We start from the raw sequence: 19,402 nt of genomic DNA, 5'->3' as shown, positions 1-19,402 counted from the left end.
CTCATGGAGATTCAAGGCGCCAAAGAAGATGGCTACTCAGCTGGTCTAGTATACCTAGACACTCCAACCGGGATTAGACAACTCGTGGACAAACTTCCATTTGGGCTGCAGGACAGGTGGTTGTCCATTGCCTCAGAGTACAAGGAAGAACACAGCGGTCGATTTCCTCCCTTCGAGTATTTCACTAGGTTTGTGTGCAAGGAGGCGAAGAAGCGAAATGATCCTAGCCTCATAGGTCCAGGAAGCAGTACAATTTACACCAAGCCAGATAAATCCTCTTCAAATAATTTCAACATTAATAAACCAGTCTCAGCGCTTAAGACTGAAGTCTTTACAACTAACAACGACCCTAGCAAGAATTGTCCATTGCATAACAAACCCCACCCCCTCAAGAAATGCAGAACGTTTAGGGAAAAACCCCTCGAAGAGAGGATGGCCCTTCTCGAGGAGAAAAGAATATGTTTTAAATGCTGTTCCTCGACCTCTCACTGTGCTAGAGAGTGTACGATCACCGTGAAGTGCCCGGAATGTAATAGCACTAATCACGACGGGGCCATGCATCCCGGCCCGTTACCGTGAACCGACAACGCTCCTTCACCCCCACAACAGGACGGCGGGGAGGGAGAAGCTCACTCCAGGACAACTGTTGTCAGCTCGAGCTGTACAGAAGTTTGCGGTCAAGCTCAGTCAAGCCGTTCTTGTTCAAAGATCTGTCTCACTAAGGTGTACCCTAAGGGAGCCAAAGACAAGGCCATCAAAGCCTACGTAATTCTGGATGATCAGAGCAATCGCTCGCTAGTCAGTCCAGAGTTCTTTAACTTGTTCAACATTGAGAGTGAGCAGTTCCCATACTACCTTAGAACTTGCTCAGGCAACATGAAAACTTACGGAAGGAGGGCTGAAGGCTTCCAGATCGAGTCCCTGGATGGTAAAGCCCTCATCTGTCTCCCTCCACTCTTAGAGTGCGATGAAATCGTGAATAACCGCACTGAGATCCCGACGCCAAGTGCGGTGCTACACCAACCACATCTCCACCACATCGCCAAACACATCCCAGAGCTGGATCCAGAAGCAGAAATCCAGAAGCTGCCCCTCCACCAGGGGACTTCTCCGATAAGGATCTGTACACAAAGCAATGGAGACAGGAATACCTACCTTTGTTGCAACACAGACAAAAGTGGACAGAACCCCGCAGGAACCTTCAAGTTGGAGATTTAGGCCTACTCAGGGACAAGCAAATCGCCCGCAACTGCTGGCCAATGGCCAGAATCACTGCCACATTCCCTAGTCGGGATGGACATGTCAGGAAAGTCGAGTTGAAAACTACCGACCAAGGCGATGTGAAAATTTACCGAAGGCCAGTTACAGAAGTCATTCTACTTCTACCTAATGACTGATTTAGAGACTGAAGTTTTGTATTATGTTCATTGTGATCTTACGAAGGTCAAGCGGGGAGTGTGCTGCCTTTATGGCAGTTATTTAGTTCATAATATTTTCGCTTAGTAATTTGTTAGCATTTTTTAGTTAAAGGTAGGATTGTTTAAGTAAATTAATTTGTCTGTAATATATCGCGGCTGTGATGACATCACATCCGGTTTCGCCGTGTCTTGTGGGAAAATACCGGTTTGGGATAAACGCAAGGGGGGGGGGGGGGGTTCGCTCACATGTGGCGCCACAGCGCTAGTTAAGTTCTCTACGCACCAAAAACACAGTGAAAGCAACGCTGTAAGTCATTAGATAATCAATATGTTGAATTAAAATGTTAACGCCGATTCTGTTAAAAGTAACGATGGTCGATAAGGTTTATGTTTTCGTTAGTTAAAGAGTCGGGATAGTTTGTGTTGAAGTGTATTTAAAGCAGTCAATGGAGCAGGTAGATTCTGACTGTATGCTGCACTTTAATGTAATGTAGTTATTGTAGTTTTACCTTTGCAAGTATTCACGATGTAAATGTGATATTTAGAAGGAAACAAATACTGTACCAATCTTGTATTGTTTTATCAACAGTTTTCACCATACGTTAATGTGAAGAGTGAACAGTAAATGGTTAATCTTACTGCGACCTTGTTTTCATTGACTCCAGTTTAACTTGACGTTTAATTCGGGTCTGTTACACCCGAGCGAGAACGTTACAGGAGGATTAGATTGATTTTAGAGCAGGTTAAAAAGTCAGAACAGCATCATGGGCTGAAGGGCCTGTACTGCTATGCCCTATGCTCTTTGAAACCAGAGCACCTGGAGGAAGGGCGCATATCTTTTAAGATAGCACTGAATGCATAACATTGGACTAGTGTACTGAAGAGCTGACCTGTTCGTATTCTAGCCCTATTTTTGATCAACAATATTGACCATCATCAGCTCTACTTCACCTTTGTTGCACGGACATCTATATTTACGTCCACATCTTTAATTTCCCTTGAACCAAATAGATAGTTAAGAGTCACTCACATTGCCATGTTTCTAAAATCACTTTTAAGCAGACTGGATAGGGTTGGCAGATTTCAAATTGGATTTTATGGTAGTGCAGCAGTTTCACAGTCACCTTAGTTGATGGTATTTTTTTTAAACTGCATATTATCTGATGAATTTAAAGTCCTTTCCTGCCATTGTCATATTGGAACTTGGGTATCTTGATCATCAGTCCAGAGCTCTGGATTACTAAAAAGCAGCAGAGGCAATAAAGTACTGTACTCTAATCCCTCCATAACTTCACCACAACTCTACTTCCAACCTCTAGGCTCAAACATGTTGCCTATCTGATTCTAAACTTTACTGTATGTATCTCCAGTGTAAGTAGTAGTGAAATGTCCAACTATTATGTCCAATTATCTCATATTTTCCTTTCAGCTCTTCTCTCTGAAAACCCATCTTAAAACCTGATTCTTTAATAATGCCTTCTATTATACCATTTACTACCAAACTCCTGCTCAATATTTCATTCTTTATAAACCTATTAGTTTGTACTACTCCTCTACTATTGCCACTATGGTAGCTTTGTGTATCTAAAAAGCAACTTAAATACAAAATAGGCTCACCTCCAAGTGCTTGATTGGAAAGAGATGCAAAGGAAAATTAGTAATTCGCTAAAGTTTGATCGTTGATTGGGTGAGAGGTTGCTTTGGTAGATCATTCCATGGAAATGGATGAGACGGGAAGATTAAGATTCACATAGGGAGCTCTGGAATGTAAGGATATGCAGTGAATAATGAAAGTAAGAAATGAACAAATAAATATATAATGTGGTAACATTTAGAGTTTTCCTTTTTTTTGCTACAAATAGCAGCTGGTCACAAGATCACCATCAGCAAACTACCTTCTTAATATTCTACAATATGTAGTCAAAATGTATTGAAAACAGCAATTGATAATGTCAATAGAAAAAAATATATATCACTATTAACTGCTACCTAATAGAGGTATTTGATGAGCTCTGTGGGAAATGATTTACTTAACAGAAAGTGACTATGTTGTTATAAAACATCATGGTGAACTACAATTAAAATCCAGCACACTGCCTGCTTGTATTTTTAATGGTCAAATATAATTTATCCTTGATTAGATTTGTGAGTAAATACTGAATTAGTGATAACAGGTTCAAGTTTACAGATACACAGATATAAAAACAGATACAGATGTCTGCTGGACCTGAACATCGAATTTCAACTTCCATTAATTTGCATAAGCAAAAGCCTTTGGAGTAGAGTGTGTTGCAGTGGACTTGAGCATTCTACCCATTAATTAAAAACAAAATGCTAATCACCTTGTAATTAAATCTGCACTAACTTTCAATGAAAAATACTGTATCTATGGCTACCAAGATTGTTTTTATAAGAATTCTTGCATCAACTAACAACTGAAGAAAATAATTGAAATCATTCCCTAGCTGAAATATACAATTTATCCTGATCCAGCCAAAGCAGTACATCCAAGGTCTCTAAAAAGACAAGGGGACTCAGAATGTCCACGATAAACTTCACCGATTTTTACAGGTGCAAGACAAACAGCTGAGTCAAACTGATGGCTCCTCAAACAAGCAGGTTTGATATATCACTCCTGGACAAACACTCCTGGCAGGGAGTAGAGAGGTGATCCAAAGTGGGTACTTGGAAAGATTAAGGTCATAACTGGACCACTTTCCTACACAGTGGAGACTGCACTTACGACAGTCCCAGAGTCAACTCCTCCAACCACCACAGACGAGGCCCCAGAACCTGAGATTGTTTCACAGCAGGTGATGCATCCCTCCCAAATGCACTGAATAACTTCTACGCCCGGTTTGAGGCGGAAAATGACGTGGCGGCGAGGAAGTCCACCCCTCCAACGAACGACCAGGTGCTGAGTCTCTCCATGGCCGACGTGAGAAGAACCCTGTGCAGGGTCAACCCACGGAAGGCTACTGGACCAGACAACATCCCTGGTAGAGTGCTTAGAGGATATGCAGACCAGCTAGCAGATGTTCTCACTGACATCTTCAACATCTCCCTGAGCAGTGCCACCATTCCAACGTGCTTCAAGGCCGCCACCATCCTCCACGTGCCGAAGAAGCCTTCAGTGTCCTGCCTAAATGACTACCGTCCCGTTGCACTTACATCCATCATCATGAAGTGTTTCGAGAGGTTCGTCATGAGGCATATCAAGACCCTGCTGCCCCCCTCACTGGACCCCCTGCAGTTTGTGTACCATCCCAACCACTCAACAGATGATGCCATTGCCACCACCCTCCACCTGGCCCTAACCCACCTGGACAAAAAAGACACATACGTTCGGATGCTGTTCATAGACTTTAGTTCAGCATTCAACACAATCATCCCTCAGAAACTGATTGGAAAGCTGAGCCTATTGGGCCTGAACACCTCCCTCTGCAACTGGATCCTAGACTTCCTGACTGAGAGACCTCAGTCAGTCTGGATCGGGAGCAGCATCTCCAACACCATCACACTGAGCACGGGGGCTCCCCAGGGTTGCATGCTCAGTCCACTGCTGTTCACTCTGCTGACCCACGACTGTGCTGCAACACACAGCTCGAACCATATCATCAAGTTCGCCGATGACACAACTGTGGTGGGTCTCATCAGCAAGAACGACGAGTCAGCTTACAGAGAGGAGGTGCAGCGGCTAATGGACTGGTGCAGAGCCAACAACGTGTCTCTGAATGTGAACAAAACAAAAGAGATGGTTGTTGACTTCAGGAGGGCACAGAGCGACCACTCCCCGCTGAACATCGACGGCTCCTTGGTAGAGATTGTAAAGAGTACCAAATTTCTTGGTGTTCACCTGACGGAGAATCTCACCTGGTCCCTCAACACCAGCTCCATAGTAAAGAAAGCCCAGCAGCGTTTCTACTTTTTGTGAAGGCTGAGGAAAGTCCATTTCCCACCCCCCATCCTCATCACATTCTACAGGGGTTGTATTGAGAGCATCCTGAGCAGCTGCATCACTGCCTGGTTCGGAAATTGCACCATCTCAGATCGCAAGACCCTGCAGCGGATAGTGAGATCAGCTGAGAAGATCATCGGGGTCTCTCTTCCCGCCATCACAGACATTTACACTACACACTGCATCCGCAAAGGAAACAGCATTATGAAGGACCCCATGCGCCCCTCATACAATTTCTTCTCCATCCTGCTATCCGGGAAAAGGCTCCGAAGCATTCGGGCTCTCACGACCAGACTATATAACAGTTTCTTCCCCCAAGCTATCAGACTCCTCAATACCCGAAGTCTGGACTGACACCTTATCCTACTGTCCTGTTTATTATTTATTGTAATGCTTGCACTGTTTTTGTGCATTTTATGCAGTCCAGTGTAGGTCTGTAGTCTAGTATAGCTTTCTCTGTGTTTTTTTTTATTACGTAGTTCAATCTAGTTTTTTGTACTGTGTCATGTAAACCATGGTCCTGAAAAACGTTGTCTCATTTTTACTATGCACTGTACCAGCAGTTATGGTTGAAATGACAATAAAAGTTGACTTGACTTGACTTGAGCCACAAGTCTCACCTGCCAAGAAGAGTGACACCCCTTGTCAGGAAAGATGTTATCCCACAAGTTAAGAAATCCTCCACAACATTTACATCTTTAGGCCTGAATGGAACAAGTTAAAATTTATTATGCTGTGGATGTCTATGTCATAATCATTATGTGCCGTGTCATATGACATGGGCTTTCCATGACCATGATTGTTCTTGGCAAATACTTCTACAGAAGTGGTTTGCCATTGCATTCTTCTGGGCAGTGTCTTTACATGACGGCTGACCCCAGCCATTATCAATACTCATCAGAGATTGTCTGCCTGGTGTCAGTAGTTGCATAACCGAGACTGTGATAAGATGAGAGGTTGAGTAGATTGGGACTCTACTCATTGGAGTTCCGAAGAATGAGAGGCGATCTTATTGAAACATATAAGATTGTGAAGGGGCTTGATCGGGTGGATGCGGGGAGAATGTTCCCAATGATGGGTGAAACTAGGACTAGGGGGCATAATCTTAAAATAAGGGGATGCCGTTCCAGGACTGAGATGCGGAGAAATTTCTTCACTCAGAGGGTAGTGGGGCTGTGGAATTTACTGCTCCAGAGTGCTGTGGAAGCTACTACACTCAATAAATTCAAAACGGAGATAGACATTTTCCTGGATAAAAATGGCATTAGGGGATATGGTGAGCGAGCAGGTAAGTGGACATGAGGCTAGGTTTAGATCAGCCATGTGATCTCCTGGACCAGTTTTCGATTGCCTGGATGGGTCGGAGAGGAATTTTCCAGATTTTTTCTCCTCAATTGGCAACTCGTTTTTTTTTCCCCCGGGTGATCACATGGGTTTGGGCGGGATGAATAATAAAATAAAATGGGCAGCATGGTGCCCTGTTGGTTGGCACTGTTGCCTTGTGGGATTCGGTGAAAACTAGAGTTAAGATTGGATCAGCCATGATCTTGTTGAATGGCGGAGCAGGCTTGAGGGGCCGATTGGCCTACTCCTGCTCCTATCTCTTATGTTCTTATGTTCTTATAAGCACCAGCCGCTCATGTGAAGATCCGCCACCCGCTCCTACGGCTTTACATGATTCTGATTGGGGAGGGAGGGGTTAAACAGGTGCTACACCTTGATCAAGAAAGACCTGTGGGCTAGCACCTCCTTTGTAAGAGATGCATCTCCACCCTGCCACACGCAACAGCCAAAGCATAAAGCCCAGACTCCAGCCAGCATAGCTCTGCAGGTCATTGAGGTACAAAAGCCTCCAAACCACAAGGTTATAGTTCATTTGGAGGAAATTTCACAATAAACAGTATGTCAGTGACAGCAGATCTGATTCTGATCTCTCTGGATATTGTACAAAAAAAAACTTTCCATTGTTTCCAGATACATGTGATAATAATAAACCAATTCTAATATTCTGTTTCGTCATCCACAGCTCCAATCTGCTAACTAAATTTGCTGACGACACTACATTGATTGGCCTCATATCAAACAATAACAAGGTGGCCTACAGAAGTCATCTCTCTGACACAGTGGCGTCAAGAAAACAACCTCTCCCTCAATGTCGCAGAAACAAAGGAGCTGGTTTTGGATTACAGGAGGAATAGAGACGGGCTAACCCTATTGACCTCAATGCATCTGGGGACGAGAGGGTAAACAGCTTCAATTTCCTCAGCATCCACATCACCGAGGACCTCACATGATCTGTACACACCAGCTATGTGGTGAAAAAGACACAACAGCATCTCTTTCACCTCAGACGGTTGAGGAAGTTTGGTATGGGCCCCCAAATCCTGAGGACTTTCTACAGGGGCACAATTGAGAGCATCCTGACTGGCTGCATTACTGCCTGGTATGGGAACTGTACCTCTCTTAATCGCAGGACTCTGCAGAGAGTGGTGCGGACAACCCAGCTCATCTGTAGTTGTGAACTTCCCATGATTCAGAACATTTACAAGGACAGGAGTGTAAAAAGGGCCCGTAGGATCATTGGGGACCCAAGTCATCCCAACCACAATCTATTCCAGGTACTACCATCCGGGAAGTGGTACTGCAGCATTAAAGCCAGGACCAACAGGCTCCGGGATAACTTCTTCCACCAGGCCATCAGACTGATGAACTCACACTGATTTGAGTGTACTCTATATTACATTGACGGTTCCACTTATTATAAATTACTATGATTGCACATGGCACATTTAGATGGATATGTAACATAAAGATTTTCACTTTCCTTTATGTGAAGGATGTAAGAAATAAGGTCAATTCAATTTGACATAGGAGCATAATTAGACCACCTAGCCAAACGAGTATGCTCCGCCATTCAATTATGGCTGATCTTTTTTTTTTAATCTCCTCCTCAAACTCAGTTCCCAGCCTTCTCCACATAACCTTTGATGCCATGTCCAATCAAGAACCTATCAACCTCTGCTTAAATGCACCTGGTCTCCACAGCTGTATGTGGCAACAAATTCCACAAATTCACCACTCTTTGGCTAATTTCTCCGCATCTCTGTTTTGAAAGGATGCCCCTCAATCCTTGTGAACCTCCTCTGGACCCTCCCCAATGCCCAGCACATCTTTTCTAAGATGAGGGGCCCAAAACCATTCACAATACTCAAAGTGAGGCCTCACCAGTGCCTTATAAAGCCTCAGCATCACATCTTGCTCTTGTATTCCAGACTTCTTGAAATGAATGCTAACATAGCATTTGCCTTCCTCACCACTGACTCAACCTGCAAGTTAACCTTCAGGGTGTTGTGCACAAGGACTCCCAAGTCCCTCTGCATCTCAGATTCCTAGATTTTCTCCTGTTTAGGAAATAGTCTGCACATTTATTTCTACAACCAAAGTGCATGACCATGCATTTTCCAAGATTGTATTTTATTTTCCACGTCCTTGCTCATTTTCCTAATCTGTCCAAGTCCTTCTGCATCCTACCTGTTTCCTCAACACTACCTGCCCCTCCACCATCTGCAAACCTGGCAACAAAGCCATCTATTACATCATCTAAATCATTTATATACAACATAAAATAAGTGGTCCCAACAACAACCCCTGCAGAACCCACTACTCACTGGCAGCCAACCAGAAAAGGATCCGTTTTTTCCCACTCACTGCCTCCTACCAATCAGCCAATGCTCTAACCACGTTAGTAATTTTCCTGTAATACCATTGGCTCTTAACTTGGTAAGCAGCTTCATGTGTGGCACCTTGTCAAAGACCTTCTGAAAGTCCAAATATACAACATCCACTACATCCCCTTTTTCTATCCTACTTGTAATCTTCTCAAAGAATTCCAACTGGTTCTTCAAGCAGGATTTTCCCTGAAGGAAACTATGCTGAGTTTGTACTATCTTATACTGTGTCACCAAGTACTCCATCATCTCATCCTTAACAATAGACTGTAACATCTTCCCAACCACTGAGGTCAGGCTAACTGGTCTATAATTTCCTTTCTGCTGCCCTCCTCCTTTCTTAAAGAGTGGAGTAACATTTGCAATTTTCCAGTCCTCTGGCACCATGCCAGAGTCCAGTGAATCTAATGCCACCACAATCTCTAATGCTACCTCTTTCAGAACCCTAGGGTGCAGTTCCTTTGGTCTGGGTGACTTATGTACCTTTAGGTCTTTCAGTTTTTGAGCACCTTCTCCCTTGTAACAGTAACTGCACCCACTTCTCTTCCTTCACACAGTACAACATCAGACATACTGCTAGTGTCTTCCACAGTGAAGACTAATGCAAACTACTCATTTAGTTCATCTCCAATCTCCTTGTCCCCCGATATTATTTCTCCTGCCTCTTTTTCAAGCGGTCCTATATCCACTCTAATTTTTCTTTTATTTTTATCATACTTGAAAGAACTTTTACTATCCACTTTGATATTATTTGCTAGCTTGCTTTCATATTTCATCTTTTCCCTTCTAATGATTGTTTCAGCTGCTCTCTGTAGGTTTTTAAGAACTTCCCAATCCTCTGTCTTCTTACTAATTTTTGCTTTGTTGTATGTCCTTTCTTTTGCTTTTACAATAGCTTTAACTTCCCTTGTCAGCCATGGTTGTACCATGTTACCATTTGAGTATTCCTTCATGTTTGGAATACACGTCCTGCACCTTCCTCATTTTTCCCAGAAACGCACGCCATTGCTGCTCTGCTGACATCTCTGCCAGCAGCTCCAGAAATTACTACCCGGGAGGTCCTGTGTACACTTTTGGGAATCAGAATATTAGCTGTTTTTGAAATGGATGTAACAAGTGTAAGTGCTGCCATTGGCTAGAATTCAAACATTTTAAATCACAGTGATTGCTTATCCATCCTATAGTTTGACCAAGAGCAGCAATTAATAACGTCAATTCATGCAAAGTGTGGTCTGCTTTAATTTCTCAACCTATAAACTTACCTCTGTTGCAATGAATGGTGGTACATCTCTAAAGAACTATTGAGGTGTTTATTGGTCTTTCCAAATTCATTAATTGAGATTTTCACAGCACTGAAAATGCTGTAGAGGTTTATCTTTATGACATTGTCAGGTGATATAATCATAGGTTCCAGAAAGAAAATCTCATTATATCATAACAAGTTTTTTTAGCGTTGTGATTTAAGTAATTATATTGAACGTATTCCTCAGGGATTTTGCTGAGTGAGAATATTAAACACTTAAAACATTGTACTTATTAATTATTTCTGCAAATTCTGACAGGTATGTTTCCAAAATTACAACTTTACATTTTGCTTTTTCAAATGATCTAATAACATCAACACATTTTGTGTTGTAATATAGACGAAACTTTTTAATTTATTCATTGATATGCGTTCTTACAAAGGCTGTGATTTCAAACTGCTCTTGGGAAGATGGTGGTAACCTACCTTGTTGAAGCGCTGCAGACCTTGCAAACACACTCCCTTCGTGTTGCTAGGAAGTGAGCCCCAGTGACGACGAAATAGCAATGTTACACTTCAGACGGGAACACAGTATAGTTTTCCACTGTTTACTACCATCGGGCAGGATGCACAGGAGCCTTAGGTCCCACACCACCAGGTTCAAGAACTACAACCATCATGCTCCTGAAAAATTGTAGATCACTTCACTCACCTCGACACTGAACTGACTCCACAACCTTTATAGACTCACTTTCAAAGACACAACAATTCATGTTCTCAGTATTATTTTTACTGCATTTTGTTGGTTGCAAGTTTATCTTCTTTTGCACATTGGTTGTTTGCCAGTCTTTGATATGTATAGTTTTTCATAAATTCTATAGTATTTCTTTATATTCCAATATATGCCTGCAAGAAAATGAATCTCAAAGTAGTATATGGTGATAAGGGATACTTAGACAATAAATTTATCTTGAACTTCAGTTGTGTGAGAACTTGCAAGTTCCTGTGTTGGCATTCACCTCATCACTATCCTTTACATGGTAGAAACTACCGGAACATATACCAACAAAATATCTGTTTTTAAGTTACTGCTGTGTTCTTGTAGATGCTGTTGTCAAGGGGTGACCGTGGTAGAGTGTATGAACGGTTAAGATGATGGATGGGTGCCAATCAAGTGCATTAACTCGGCCTGCATGGTGTCTAATTGTTGCTGAATTCATCTAGCCAAGGGCTGGGAATTCCATCATACTCTATCTGTACCTTGTGGAGTGTTAGAAGTGTTTTATGCAGCCAATCTAATTAAAGTTCAAAGGTTCAAAGTAAACTTATATCAAAGTATATGTATGCAAACTTGTCTCGTTAGCTAACTCTGCTTGGGGTTCGACCAAACAGGAAAGTTGGGATGGCCCAATTACGGAACACTGATTGTAGCAAATGCTGTGGAAATACTGCTCCATGCGAAGCTATCATTTCCCAGATCGTACACTGCTATAAAATTATAAGGAAATATATTTACCAAATTTAGTTACAGAAAAAAAATAAAAGGGGCAATTATAGTTAAACCAGCCCAATGTGTACATAAACAATGGAGTCAGGGTGTATCGCTTTACTCGTGCACTGAGCCCACAGTCTGCGTGAAAACACCCGCCATAGCCCGAAATTCCCTCAAAAACCATCACGGATGAACTGGCTCTCTCTGTCTCTCACTCTCTGGAGTATTGGCCCTCCTCCTTGGAGCCATTCTTCTGTACAAAGCAATCCTTCCAATGGGACTCTCCTTGGAACCACATTCTGCCACATTACACAGTTCCCGCCAAAAAGACCCTAAACCAGACTACTGTCCTTCAGAAACCTCTTCCCACACAGCTCTTTAGAACCTCCTCTCACATCCCACAATCCTAATTTGCTGACACAAAATTCTTACGTTGGACAACATGGCTCCTTATCTTTAGCTGAAACCAAAACATTCTTACCAGCAGGACACACTGTTCTTACAGAAAACTGCCAAAATAAAATACCTCACGGCATAGCAATAGAAATCTTAACCCAGGCATTAGATACATATATGTCACCATATATAACCCTGAGATTACATTATCTTGTGGACATACTCAATAAGTCTATAGAATAATAACCATAACTGAATCAATGAAAGACTATCCAACTTGAACGTTCAACCAATGTGCAGAAGACAACTGACTGTGCAAATACAAAAATAAAGAAACAATTATGATAAATAGATCATCAATAGATATAGAGAACATGAGATGAAGAGACCTTGAAAGTGAATCCATAGGTTGTGGGAACATTTCAATGATGGGGCAAGTGGAGTTGAGTAAAGTTATCACCTTTGGCTTAAGAGCCTGATGGCTGAAGATTAACAACTCTTCCTGAACCTGGTGGTATGAGTCCTGTGGCTCCAATACCTTTTCCCTGATGGCAGCAACAAGAAGAGAGCATGTCCAGGGTGATGGGGGTTCCTGATGATGGATGCTGCTTTCCTGCAACAGCATTTCATGTAGATGTCTCAATGGTGGGGACGACTTTACCCACAATGGGCTGGTCCATATCAACTAGTTAATTAAATCAGAAGTCCCAGAGGTACATGGTGGAAGACAGCGAGAATAACTTCAGCGAATGTCAAGGGAAATGGGAAAATGGCCTGAAACATGGGAGATCGGAATAATTCTTGGATAATGGCAAGTTGGCAAATCTGCTGAAACAATTGATGACCACTGAGTGACAACATATCACCCTTTGGCTAGCCTTATTTCAGTTTCATGAGGTAGATTGATCCAACTCATGAAACTCATGCAGTGCTTTAGTTTGAGTAGTGCTTTACAGTCCCAGCTGTAAGATTGGGCTGTGATTCTCACTGTTGTCGGTAAGGAGTTTGAATATTCTCCCCAAGACCATGTGTGTTTCTTCTCATTTCCTCCCACATCCCAAAGACGTACAGTTAAGGTTAGTGAGCTGTGGGCATGCTATATTGACACTAGAAACGTAGTGATACTTGTGAACTGCCCAGCACAATCCTTAGTGACTTGATATGAGGCAAAATGATACATTTCACTGTATGTTTTGATGTACAAAAAAAAAATCATCTTATTTTTCTTCTTGTTTAAACTCCAGCAATATATGAAAGCTGAACCAGACTCCAGCGGGAAAGAAAACCGCATGGAGAAGGTTCAGAGTTTAGTCGGTACAGAAACCTGGCAAAAGCCGATTAACTTCAATGGAGTGCACGCTTAGTGGGCTGTTGGAGGGCTGCCACTATTGTTTTGCCTCATCAAAGTTTTGAATAGCCCCCAATTGCCTCATAGTGAGCATATGTGTTATCCTCTTTTATATGTTTAATATTCGAGCAATTTCTGCCAAGTCTTGGAATACAATGGCCTTTGAAATTCCACTGTGTTACTGTTCCCTTCAGCACAATGGCATAATGTTTCATTATCCATTATTGGAATGCAGCTGCTACTCTTTGTAATGTAACTGTAATGAATATTTGTAAATATTCACACCACATAGGGACTGGGCTGAGTTCATTTAGAGCTTTGGATTAGCTAACAATGCCTAGGCTCTGCTCTTAAACGCAGCCTGATTTAAACATATGGCAGCTCTTATCCTGATTTATCTCCTCTCTTATAGAAGTGAAAAAAGAGGGAAATGTGTTGATTCAGAACCAATCTACTATTCCTTGTCCATTAGCCATATGAGGGGAGAGAGATAATCATATTGGATGAATCTTAGGCTGGTCGTGATTATGCCCAAGAAGCCAAAAGTATGTTGATTTCCACATATCGTCCACAAAACAATAAAATTTGAACATTGTATCAGTCCGGATAAACAGATTACTATTAGGAGGGTAAAATGGATATGAGAAAGCTAAGGTGGGGGAGATGAGGAAGAGGAAAACAATTGAATTTGCTCCAAATAAAATCAACGATTCAAGAAAATGAGAAATTCTATTAGAGAGCGTGGGGGTTAAAATGGAATGGCACTGCCGGGAAGATATTGGTGAAGTCCGTAGGAGAATTAACATATTTGCTCGGCAGTTTGTTACTTTAAACCTAGAACTGTTGGACAGACAGTGCAAACCTCTCCTGTGAGTAGCACAGACATTTCATTTTAGGAGGAGGTGAACACACCAGCTTACATTTTCTTCAGTCAGTCAACAACAACATTGGGTGCTGAAGAGGTGGATAAAACTCAGCACTGTAAACTTCAGAATACAATGAGCCGCAGAAATGTACTCTTCAGTGGACTATCAGAAAGTTGGTTGCTAGATATGGAGTGATTAAAGCAAAGTGAGTATCATTTCTCCACCAAAAGGACCGCAAACTTTTCGTAGGATTTGGAGGCTTGTGTGCCTCAATGATCTGGAGAGCTATGTTGGCTGGAGACAGCGTTTTATGCTTTGGCTCTTGGTAAGATCACGCATGCCAAACAGGTCAAAGCCAGATGCCAGACTAAGAGTGGTCCTGCAGTCCTCCAGGGTCGGGGGTTTGGCTCAGGGCTAACAACCCTGGCTGGTAAAACAAAATTGTTCTAGAAACAGCAATGAAGAATCATTCTACTTCTGAGTGTGATGGTATTCCTGAGTCTCCATCCAGGACTTGCATGGCTGACAGTAGTGAAAACCGAGCTACTGACATAATGATGGAAGCCCTGAACACCAGCAGAGATAGAGGACCTTCATTGCTGCCCTAAATGGCAGCGGCAAAAGAGGCAGTAGAGAATTAGTTCTAATTATGTTGATTAATAAAACCACTGTAACTGGGACAGCATTATGAAGAAGCAACAACTGCAATTTTTGTGAAGTATTGAAGTTTTTGCCATATACGTCCAGCAGATTAAACGCCAAGTACAGAAGTACAAAGAAAAGCTGCACATATATAGATTAATCATCCAGAATACCAGAAGCATTGATCAACTCGAATGTTTGTGCAAAAACATCTTCCCAGTGGGTTTTGTTTAATTCTATTTATTTTTGCAGTCTTAATAATAGTAGTCTTTCTTTCCAATATGCTTTCCAAATGTTTCTGTATGTTCAAATTCAGCAAATTAAACAATTTAGTGCAGCAATTTAGAAGGTTATTTAACACTTACATCAGAATTTGAAGAAGATAAATTACTCCGAATCAGGATTATTAATACTGAATTAACAAGTGATTAATGATATTAACAGTAAATTATTATGCAACATCATTTCAATATGATTTGCGAAAATGTGCATTAACATGTTGAGAAACATAATCCAAAAGATACTTTGCAGATTTTGTATTTCACACTTGTTTGGTTGAGGCATGGGAAACTATTCCTCAGACTCTAATAAAGCCCACCATTTCAAGTCGGCAAATAGAACATTTCTGAGCGATGTCAATTTTTTATCATGTCACGAAAATAGTTTCAGTAGGAAGCTTAATTTGTAGTTTTATTCCTTTACTCCAGTTTTCAATCCCAGTGCTCATTAAAGATAGAAAAGGCCTAGGATATTATTAAACTCTGACTAAACAGCATTTCCAGAAATTGAATGTTGTATGAGAAGCCTAACATCAGCAGTCCCCTGGATTAGACCTCCAGCCCTTTTCATTTCCCCCGTTGCTGTTCCTCTTCCTGTCACACAGAGGTTTAACTATAAAGTCCAGTCACCTGTAAATGATCGGACAGTGTGGCACAAGATTGGAAAACTGCAGCATTACCCAGAACATAGAAGGTGTTAATTATCAACATCCTTTTCGGCACATGTTGGTCTGATTAAATCCAGAAGAATGATCAGCAGTTCAATTTCTTTCAGTCATTAAAAGTAAAGCTATCATCCACAGATGAAAACCTCTAGATGCGTAGCTCTTTGACTCAATAGTGAGTCCAGCAGGGATCACCAAACCCGGTAATTACCTCTAAATATTTCAGTAGGGGCTAGTAAGGATTAAAAAGGAAATATGTGACTTGACAATGTCATTGCCAGTTTACGACACAGGGTTTTACCTTGCTGATACTATTCTATGGAATATAATGCTTAACAATACTGTTACATTAAAAAGTAAGTCAGGCATCTTAAAGTGATTTATGAAACATGATTTCATTGTGCAATGCATTTTTCATCTAATGCCAATCAGCATGCCTTTTTCTGGTGTACACAATATGTTTAATCTATGACATTCTTGGGTTATGTTTGTGCGTAAAAAAAAACAAGTTATCTCCAATACTCTCTCATTTTGATTTAAATAAGCATTCCAAACATGACCGGACATTTAAATGAATAAATCATTCTCAAGCAGCTTACAATGAACAAAAATTAATGAATTTTTTTATTCTAAGCTGTTTACCTAACACAGCTCATGTTTGCAATATATCCTTGTATAGATCTATCATATGAAATACTTTTGATTTCTTTGTCATAAAATAATATAATAATAATCTGTGAAAAAGTCTGAAATTCTGTCAGCATTAAGACATATTCAACCATCTCTTTTTTTAAAGAATTTTATTATCAAAAGTGATGATACATTTACGATTTTTAGAAATTAAAACATTCAGATGTTCTGTGATTCAGTGCTGGTTTCTGCAGGATTACAAAATTCTCTTCTCATTGTTACCATCAGGAAGAAGGTACAGAAACCTAAAGACACACATTCAATGCTACACAGCTTCTTTCCCTCCGCCATCTGATTTCTGAATGGACATTGAACCCATGAACACTACCTCACTACTTTTTTATTTCTGTTTTTGCACTACTTATTTAATTTAACTAATAATTATTCATCGGCTATTGATCACTCAAATCAAATAAGATCAGAAGTATATGATCCACAGTTTTTTTTCTCTCTATTATCATGTACTGTATTGTACTGCTGCTGCAAAGTGAACAGATTTCATGACGTATGGCAGTGATATTAAACCTGATTCTGATTCTGTTACCATATACTACCTTGTGCTTTCTTTCAAGAAGCACTTACCACTCAAAGTCAAAGTAAAATTTATTATCAAATCACTTAAATGTTACACTGTACTACCTTGAGTTTCATTTTCTTGCGGGCATTTAAAGGAAAATAAAGAAATATAAAGGAATGCTTGAGAAGCTGCACAAAAACATAGGCTGAATAACAACTAAAGTGCAAAAGAAGATAAATTGTGCAAATAAAAAAAATAAGTAAATAATACGGAGAATATGAGTTATGAGTCAGTTCAGAGTTGTGATGAGTGAAGTTATCCATGCTAGTTCCGGAATCTGATATTTGTAGGGTAATAACTGTTCCTAAACCTGGTTGTATGAGACCTAAAGCTCCTACACCTCCTGCCTCCTGATGGCAGCAGTGAGAAGAGAGTATGGCTGAATTGTGGTGTCCTTGATGATGGGTGCTGCTTTCCTGTCACAGCACTTCATGTGAATGTGTTCAATGGTAGACTCAGTGGTGTCCGTGATGGACTGGCCCGTATTCACCACTCTTTGTAGACTCTTCCATTCCTGGGTATTGGTGTTTCCGTACCAGGCCATGATAGAACCACTGGGGGCTCTTTAGAGGTTTGTCAAAGATTTAGATGACATGGCGAATCTACAAAAACTCCTCAGAAAGTGGAGGAGCTGTTGTGACTTCTTAGTAATTACATGCTGGTCCCAGGACAGATTGGCTGATATGATAATACCAAGGAATTTAAAGTTAATGACCCTTTACACCTCTGATCCACTCACAAGGATCTGCTTCTGGACCTCCAGCTTCTTCCTCCTGTAGTCCATAATCAGAAAGTTGGTTTTGCTAACACTAAATGAGAGGTTGTTGTTTCACTCTCTCCTCAATAGACTAATTCATCACCACTTTTTACTTCAGACAGACCTCACGTAATAACAGGTGAAGTATTAAATGTTTCTAGTGACAAAATTCAGCAGGACCATTTATTCAAGCCATCATACTTTACCCAACTTGCTGCTAACGCAACTTACTTTGCAAGGTTGAGGCTTCAGTTGTGTGAATCAGCTGCCAAAGGTTGGCCAGGTTACCTCTGCCGCAGATGCATGCAGAAAAGGACATGCTGTATACACGGAGCACCTCTCATACATCGCACACACTTTACCGTTTCTTTGGGTTTCTTCTCTTTCCAGCACCTCACCGCAGGAGGTAGTCACTGGAAAAACCATCAATGACTGCAGCTTAAGGTCATATGTCAATTCCTATTATTTCTCCCCAAAAGCATGTGTACCATGGGATGGCACAGCTAGTAGAACTGTTGCCTTGTAGCACCAGATACTCAACTTCAATCTCTGTGACCATGTGGGTTTCCTCTGAGACTCTAGTTTCCTCACATATTTCAAAGATGTGCAGGTTGGTAGATGAATTGGCCTCTGTCAGTTGCTCCAAGTGTGGTGTCAAATGTGGGGGGTGGGTTAGTTGACGAGAACGTGGGGGGAATATATTTAAGATTAGTGTAAATGGATGATTGATCATCAGTGCAGATTTAGGGTATGGTTTTGAGCTGTATTTCTCTAAGACTCCACAAGAGGAAAAAACAGCAAGGTGAACAAAATGGCATTAAAAGTAGGGGGAAAGTTTCTTTTTGCATCTCCAGATTTATTGGTCTGCTGTGCCCATTGCTTGGCAACCCAAGCCACCTGGTTACAATGGGACTCCTTTATAAGGATTTCAGAAGTAGCTTAAAGCATAGAAATGGATGCTGCCGTTCCCAGAACAGTGCTTCTGTTTAAACATCATACTGAAGGTCTCAGCTTTTCCGAGTGTGAATTTCCACTGTGCTCCCACCGCTCAGCCAGAAGAACACAACATCCTCTTTTGGACTGAGGAACTGAAACATGTCTCCCTTTCTAATTTCCTATCACCCCAATGTCTTTGTGAAAAAAAGACTAAAATGCTGCTCCAGCACCGATAAACTTCAATTTCCTTCTAATAAGAACAGATTTTTTTGGCTATTTATTTACATTTGGTCATTTTAACCTGATATTATTCTATTTTCTCACTGTTCCCTTTAACTTTTTTTTCTCTTTTCATACATAGTCTCTCTATTCTTTTATGAACTGCCTACCATATTTTTCACTCTTTCT

The sequence above is a fragment of the Hemitrygon akajei genome, chromosome 20, assembly GCF_048418815.1.
Source record: "Hemitrygon akajei chromosome 20, sHemAka1.3, whole genome shotgun sequence".
Taxonomy (NCBI): Eukaryota; Metazoa; Chordata; class Chondrichthyes; order Myliobatiformes; family Dasyatidae; genus Hemitrygon; species Hemitrygon akajei.
Note: the sequence above shows the minus strand (reverse complement) of the source record.